Here is a 7,902-nt window from a genome sequence, read left to right as displayed (position 1 = left end):
CTGGCTACTCCGGCAGAGGTAGCAGGCGTTGCCACACCGCAAACAGACGCTGCCAGGGGGGAGAAACTACCCTTACCATTAGGGACATTTTGGGCATGACTCTAGCCAGGAAGCAAACTGGCAAACAAGAGACGCTGGCGCCACCACCACCACCAGCAGCATTGAAAAATGGAAAAGGTGAATGAGTGGGCAATTGGCGACCCACTCGCCTATTTCACCCCAGGGCAAAGCATCCAAACAACTGTCAGTCCTAGACGTTTGGCAGCGGACTTCCAGAGCTCAGACTCTAGGCCCTAGTGTAAGCTGGCTACTCCGGTGGAGGTAGCAGGCGTTGCCACACCGCAAACAGACGCAGCCAGGGGGGAGAAACTGCCCTTACCATTAGGGACATTTGGGGCATGACTCTAGCCAGGAAGGGAACTGGCATTAAAGAGACGCTGGCACCACCAGCAGCAGCAGCAGCAGCATTGGGAAAGGCGAATGAGTGGGCAATTGGGGACCCGCTCACCTGTTTCACCCCAGAGCAAAGCATCTAAACACTGTCAGTCCTTGGCGTTTGGGAGCGGACTTCCAGAGCTCAGACACAAGGCCCTAGCGTAAGCTGGCTACTCCGGCGGAGGTAGCAGGCGTTGCCACACCGCAAACAGACGCAGCCAGGGGGGAGAAACTGCCCTTACCATTAGGGACATTTGAGGCATGACACTAGCCACTGGCAGGAAGGGAACTGGCATTGAAGAGACGCTGGCACCACCACCAGCAGCAGCAGCATTGGGAAAGACGAATGAGTGGGCAATTGGCGACCCGCTCACCTGTTCCACCCCAAAGCAAAGCATCCAAAGACTGTCAGTCCTAGGCGTTTGGGAGCGGACTTACAGAACTCAGACACTAGGCCCTAGCGTAAATTGGCTACACCGGCAGAGGTAGCAGGCGTTGCCACACCGCAAACAGACGCAGCCAGGGGGGAGAAACTACCCTTACCATTAGGGACATTTGAGGCATGACACTAGCCAGGAAGGGAACTGGCATTGAAGAGACGCTGCCTGGCACCACCACCAGCAGCAGCAGCATTGGGAAAGGTGAATCAGCGGGCAATTGGCGACCCGCTCACTTGTTTCACCCCAGGGCAAAGCATCCAAACAACTGTCAGTCCATGGCGTTTGGGAGCGGACTTCCAGAACTCAGACACTAGGGCCTAGCGTAAATTGGCTACACCGGCGGAGGTAGCAGACGTTGCCACACCGCAAACATGTGCAACCAGGGGGAGAAACTATCTTGAACATTTTGGACATTTGAGGCATGACACTAGCCAGGAAGCGAACTGGCAGAGAAGAGACGCTGGCACCACCACCAGGAGCAGCAGCAGCGTTGGGAAAGGCGAATGAGTGGGCAATTGGCGACCCGCCTCACTTGTTTCACCCCAGGGCAAAGCATCCAAACAACTGTCAGTCCGTGGCGTTTGGGAGCGGACTTCCAGAACTCAGACACTAGGCCCTATCGTAAATTGGCTACACCGGCGGAGGTAGCAGACTTTGCCACACCACAAACACATGCAACCAGGGGGAGAAACTACCTTGAACGTTAGAGAAAGAAAATTAACTTTCCAAGCTAAGAGCTGGGTAACCCAACTTGCGCAGATTGAATTTAAGAAAGGCAATCTGCTCCATCAGATGAGGTGCCATGCGTGAGCGCTGTTGACTCAGTATGTTTCCAGTCATAGAAAACATGCGCTCACTTTGAACAGTGGTTGGCGGACATGATAGAAGCTGCTGCACAACCCATGAGAGTGCAGGCCACACACTCTTCTTTTCATCCCAGTAGCTAAGAGGATCAACATTAGGTGCAGAAGGAACTTCACAGAGGTAAAGTTTGACCATTTCAGCAGCACTACTCTCCTATCTGCTGCTAGCTCTGTCAGATGGTCCAACTATACTCCCAAGTGCCTCTTCCCAAAACGCAGCTGCTCCACTCAGCTGTGTTGTGATGCTTGTGGCACTGCTGCTGATGCTGCTGCTAGGAGTAGCAGACCACATCATCTCTTCCTCCTCCTGCACCTCTCCCTCCTCGGACAGCATTCCCATTTTACGCTGCCAATCACGCACCTTGTTGACCAATTGCTCCCGGTAGCTACTGAGAACATTGAAATTCAAAGCTAGCTTCACCTTAATTCTTGGATCACAAAGGCATGCTAGCATCATTTCGGGACTCTCTTCCATGCGTTTGCGAAGGTGTACTTTTAGCAGATCCTTCAGCTTCACATCCATCTTGCTGCCTAGACGGGAGAACACTGTCCAATCCTCCCTGGTCAATGGAGATGTAATCCCAATATTATGCTCTGAGGCAAGATTATGGATTGCCCTCTGCTGCTTCAAAATCTTCTCAAGCATGTCTAACGTGTAGTTCCACCGTGTACTGACATCCTGACGTAGGCAGTGTACGGGAAGACCTGACCTATCTTCCCTCAAAAGTTGGCTAGCCTTAACACTATGATGAAAGTGCCCAGCGATCTTTCTGCAGCGGGACAGAACTACTGCTGCTACATTAGTTCCTTCTGCCATTGCTGCCTTCACTACAAGATGGATGATGTGGGCTGCACAGCGCACACCAACAATATGACCATCTCACAGCGCTTTCACCATATTGGCACCTCCGTCAGTTACCACAAAACCAACTTTAACATTGGTGCCTGCCTCTGCTCCCACCCAAAGGCTAAACATTTTCCTCATCGCATGCAGAATATTTTGGGAAGTGTGCTTTTCATCCATCACTTCTGCATGGAGAAGGAATGATCGGTAGCCTGCTGCAGCGGCTTCCTTGGGCACACCGGGCTGCCACCAGTGTGCTGTCAATGAAAGAAAGGCATGCTGCCCACTAGGTGCACTCCACAAATCTGTTGTGAAATGAACAGACTGACCAGCAGCCTTGACAAGCTCCTCTTTCACTGCTGAAACACAGGACCGATACAATGAGGGGACAATGTTCCTGCTGAAAGTGGAACGTGACGGAAATGTATATTGTTGAGCCACAGCCGCCATCAATTGTTTGAAAGGCTCCCCTTCAATCATAGAGAAGGATGCCCCTCCAACAGCAATGAACTGACCAATAAGTCGTGTTACTTTATTGGCCTGCTGTTTGGGCATCGTTCTCTTGGAGTGTAATGCCACAAATTGTTCCAGGGTGGGCTGGACATGCAGTGCTCCAACCTGCCTTGGTCTCTGGCTGCCAGCACTAGCTGCTGCTGTTGCTGCTATTGGCTCAGAAGCAGCTGTTGGGGTTTTTCCACGGCCACCAGCTATGCTGCCTGCACTAAGTTTTACTTCTGCATCTTTCCCCAATAGCACAGCGTTGTTTTGAGTGCTGAGGTGATGCTTCATGCTAGCACTGGTAAAATGGCCAGACACTTTCCCTCTGCTTATTAGCTTCCCACAATGTTTGCACTTTCCATAGCGCCCTTCTTTAACATTTTCAAAGTGCTCCCAAATTGGGGCGCGCATAGCCTTGGAGTGTGCCTTGGGTGCTGCTCCTACTGCTTGGGGTGGATGAGCAGAGGCAGAACTAGTGGTGGTGGGACTGGTGGTAACAGTACTGGCCATAGTGGGACTGCTAATTGCTTTAACTCTAGATTTGCTAGGTTTTGCTGCTGCTGGTGGTGGTGATGATCGTAGCGGAGAAGGTGGAGGCTCAGGGGAAAATTGTGCACTAGTCATTTGGACACTGCTCCACTGGCAGGGCGGACGGCAGGAAGCCCACTGGCAGGGCAGACGGCAGGAAGCCCACTGGCAGGGCAGACGGCAGGAACAACACAGGTACAGGTACAGGGCCAGGGCCAGGGCCAGGGCCAAGCGGTCCAAACACATTAATGCAAAGGCCCTGACTGAAGGGCTGGGCAGGTTTAAATAGGTAGGGTTAATCCAAGTAACAGGGCACAGCTGCTTGTGATGATGAGGTCTGGGTGCTCAATGGAGAGATGGGCGGCCACTAGTGGTGACTTAAGGAAATGAGCAGCACAGAGTTTGAGTGTTCCAGGCTGTTAAGGGTGGAACCTGACAAGGTTATGTGGTAGGCACGGAATTTGCACAAGGCGTTTTCGTTGCAACTAATAATAATCACCTTGCAGCTTTAGCTTTTTATTTTAAGATGTGGGGGATGTGGATTTGATTTCTTGGTTTCTCAGGCTATGAAGGCGGGGTCTGAGGAGATTGGATAGTTGGCGGCATGTCACATATTTATTGGGTTATTTGTGTGGTTATTTGTCCCAGGTTTGTTTTTCTGAATATGAGGTTGTTCTATTTCGGGTTAGTTTTGCTTTGGCCTTTTTTGGTCCTTTGACATTGGCGAATTGGTGAGCGACAGTACGAAGGCGATACGGGGGTTGCAAAGGGAAGATGTTTTGTTGTGTGTGCGCTCTGTTTCTATCTTGATTCGTCATTCCAAGACTGATCAGTTCGGATTTGCCTGTTTGAGTTGGAGGGGTCCGAGTTGTTTGCGTTCATTTTTGGCTGTTCGGTCGCCTGAGGATGGTTCCTTGTCAGTCCACGAGAATGGGAGCTCGCTCTTTCGCTTTCAGTTCCTGGTGGTTTTCAGTAAGTGCTTGCTGACATTTTGGTGATTCACGCAGGTGGGTATGACCTGTGTACCAGACAGGCCAGGAAAATCATTAAGGACATAAAGTGTGATTGTCTGCGACTTTGAGATCATTTTCCTGGGTTGATTTTAATTTGGTAAGAGATTACCCCTTGGATTTTTTGGAGGGGTGCAAGGTCATAAACCATGTGGTTTCTCATTTTGTGAAACACACGCATACTGAGTCTGATCCGATGGGTTTGTTTGCCCGGGATGGTGTTCATTTGAATGTTGTAGGTATGGACCTATGGTGTCTGGAGGAGGGGCAGGATTGGAGCGGGCAGTTGCTGTGTGGCGAGAGCAACGTGCTTGTAGGGATCCAAGGTTGTTGCCTCTGGCGGAGGAGTTCCCTGGAAGAATTTGAAGTCTACTGGGAGTGGCAAGTTGAATTGTTAGAAGTTAGAGTTAATGCCCTCCCTGAGTAAGGCTAAGCAGAAGCTTAGGGTGGAGCTGCCCCATCCAATCCACGGTTGGTTAGCGACCGGCAGTATCGGGTGAAAGAAATAGTCTTCTCTAAGATGGGAACCCTCATTTGGTTTTAGTACACAGATGTACATAAGATGGGATAGATTGTTATACGGTGGTTTATTCAAGTTTTAAACAAGTTGTTGTCCGAAAAGTTTGAATAAAGTGACATTTGATAAATAAATGTCTCGGCCTTTCATAATTTCCAATCCTGCGTGTGTCTTGTGCATTATTGTGGGTATGGGAAATTGGAGGTGGTGTGAATCTCCTGGGTATGGAAAGTACAAGGGTCATATGCAGTACTTGAACAACATACCGTATTTGCCCGAATATAGGCCACACTTTATTCCCCTACTTTAAGTCTTTAAAGTGGGGGTGCGGCCTATATTTGGGGTTTAATGCAGGAATGCGCAATTCGTATCGCCCGACGCCCAGGACATCCAGGGGACCTGGATCCTACTCTCCGGCAGCGGTGGACATCTACGTGATGCACTGAGACAACCTCCCCTGGCAGCACTTCCCACTGGGGGGTGCCGGCAAGGGAGATTGTTAAAGCACATTGTGCAGACGTGCCGACAGCGGAGGTTGTCTATGCTTGCATTGCCGCAGGCGGTAAACGTCTGCGCGATGTACTTTAACAATCTTCCTTGTCGGCACTTCCCACAGCGGAAGTTGTCCACGCGTATCGCGCAGATGTCCCCCGCCGGCCCCGCTAGACACCAGGGAGACTGCATTGGTAAGTCGGGGGGGCATATCTAGGGAGCAGAGTGGCAGCATATCTCGGGGGGGGGCAGAGTGGCAGCATATCTCGGGGGGCAGGGTGGCAACATATCTCGGGGGGGCAGAGTGGCAGCATATCTCGGGGAGGCAGAGTGGCAGCATATCTGGGAGAGCAGAGTGGCAGCATATTTTGGGGGGCAGAGTGACATATCTGCTGGAGCAGAGTGACATATCTGGGGGCAGAGGGGCATATCTATAAGTAAGGTGCATTAAAATGGCTATTGGTTTTCTGTTTGTATGTAACATATGTTGACTAACTGCATAATAGATACCAAAAATGTTAAAATACAGTGTGTTAGTTAGAATACTGTTTTACTATTCCACTAATTTTCTAATTTTTTTCTAAAAATCTAAATTTTTCTTTAAAAAAGCACTAACCTATTAGGGTGCGGCCCATAATCGAGCCAATACAGTATATAGCATATGTACTACTGTTCTGTCCTCGCTACACGTTACCCCGTGGTGTGTGTGTAGTTTGACATGCAGATAAACCGCCCTACTTTTCAATAGACAAGACTGTATGATGAAGTCAGTAGATTTATTGAATTATAGGAAATGTGCGGTGAAACTAGAAAACAATAGAGCAGAAAACATGAATAAACACATGTTCATATACAACTAACATGTCATCATAATACAAGATGGCTGAAACACAACATGTAATAACATAGATGACATGTGGAGAACTGGTCTGCTAGTCACAACTTAAGACAAATACAGCTGCTGCTCCTGAATATACGAGTCTGTGTAACTGGTGGCAGCTGTGACTGAGAATAACTGTGGAGTAAGTCCACAAGCTTACCAGCGATGCTGCCACATGGGAACATGGAAGTTACAGTCTTTCTCTTCTTAGGACAGTTTTTAAAATGGAGTTCTCTTTCCCAGAATGCCTCACTTCACTGAGGAGACATGGGAACAGCAGAGTGGCAAAATACTGAAAGGCAAAGTCAGCCACTAGATGGAGTGCCTATGTAATTAAGCACACTACACAGTACATATAGATGCTGGAGGCATGACAACTACTATAACATTAATGTGTATTATCATTTCAATAAAGGGGTATCAGTGGTAGTACATTCAATCTAATCTAATCTAATCTAATCTAATCTAATCTGACCTGCGGCCATACCACCCTGAAAGCGCCCGATCTCATCTGATCTCGGAAGCTAAGCAGGGTTGGGCCCGGTTAGTACCTGGATGGGAGACCGCCTGGGAATACCAGGTGTTGTGGGCTTCCTCTGTGAGTTCTGCTTGGCTTTTTGCAGTTGCATTTAGCTTGGACACACAAGCGAATCCTGAGCTGGGGCGAATCTCCTAAGTGACATCTCTAAGTGAGGAGTTACAAGCAAAGAAGGAGTTAAAAAGCAAAAAGGAGGGTAAAGTAAACATCCTTGTTATTCCATATATATTTATATATATTTTGCACCTTACTGTCTGTTTTTGCCAGTTATTTGAGCTATCCCCATTGCCAAGATGTCCTCCATGTTTGACAATGCGGTCAGGTGTACATCTTGCTCAATGTATGCAATCCTTGATCAGCGCTTCGAGGGTGCATATTGCTGTGCGAGATGTGTGCAGGTTGCTCATTTGGAAGCACAAATCCTGAGTCTAGAGGAGCAACTGGCAACACTGAGATCTATTGACAACTTGGAGAGGAGTCTGCTGCTCACTGAGCAAGCTCTCTCGCGGGTAGAGGTGGGGGAGGATAGCGGGATGGAGGTACAGGACAGTCAGGCAGCTAGCTGGGTTACAGTTAGAAGGCGGGGTAGGGGGAAAAGCGCCAGGGAGGCTAGTCCTGATCTAGCACACCCCAACAAGTTTGCCCGGTTGGCAGATGAGGGGGATGTTAGTTCAGAGTTAGCAGTACTGCAGCAAGTCACTGCCTCTGACCTCCAGAGCGGTGTCTGCTCCAGTAAGGAGGGACGGACGAGCACAGGGCAGGCCAGACAGGTGCTGGTAGTGGGGGACTCTATTATTAGGGGGACAGACAGGGCGATCTGTCACAAAGACCGGGATCGCCGAACAGTGTGTTGTCTG

At 49.5% G+C, this 7,902-nt stretch overlaps 1 non-coding gene across 1 annotated transcript; it reads left to right on the top strand.

Moving 5' to 3' along the window:
- Positions 1-6,980: 6,980 nt before the first annotated feature.
- Positions 6,981-7,099, top strand: LOC149299404 (5S ribosomal RNA). The gene has a single exon (XR_016272354.1). It is a non-coding gene; the product is annotated as a 5S ribosomal RNA (ribosomal RNA).
- The last annotated feature ends 803 nt before the right edge of the window (positions 7,100-7,902 follow it).

This window comes from Sceloporus occidentalis, unplaced genomic scaffold (assembly GCF_023333645.1).
Source record: "Sceloporus occidentalis isolate IW3139 unplaced genomic scaffold, rSceOcc1.0.p SCAF_28, whole genome shotgun sequence".
Taxonomy (NCBI): domain Eukaryota; kingdom Metazoa; phylum Chordata; class Lepidosauria; order Squamata; family Phrynosomatidae; genus Sceloporus; species Sceloporus occidentalis.
This window is presented reverse-complemented; position numbering and strand designations above follow the sequence as displayed.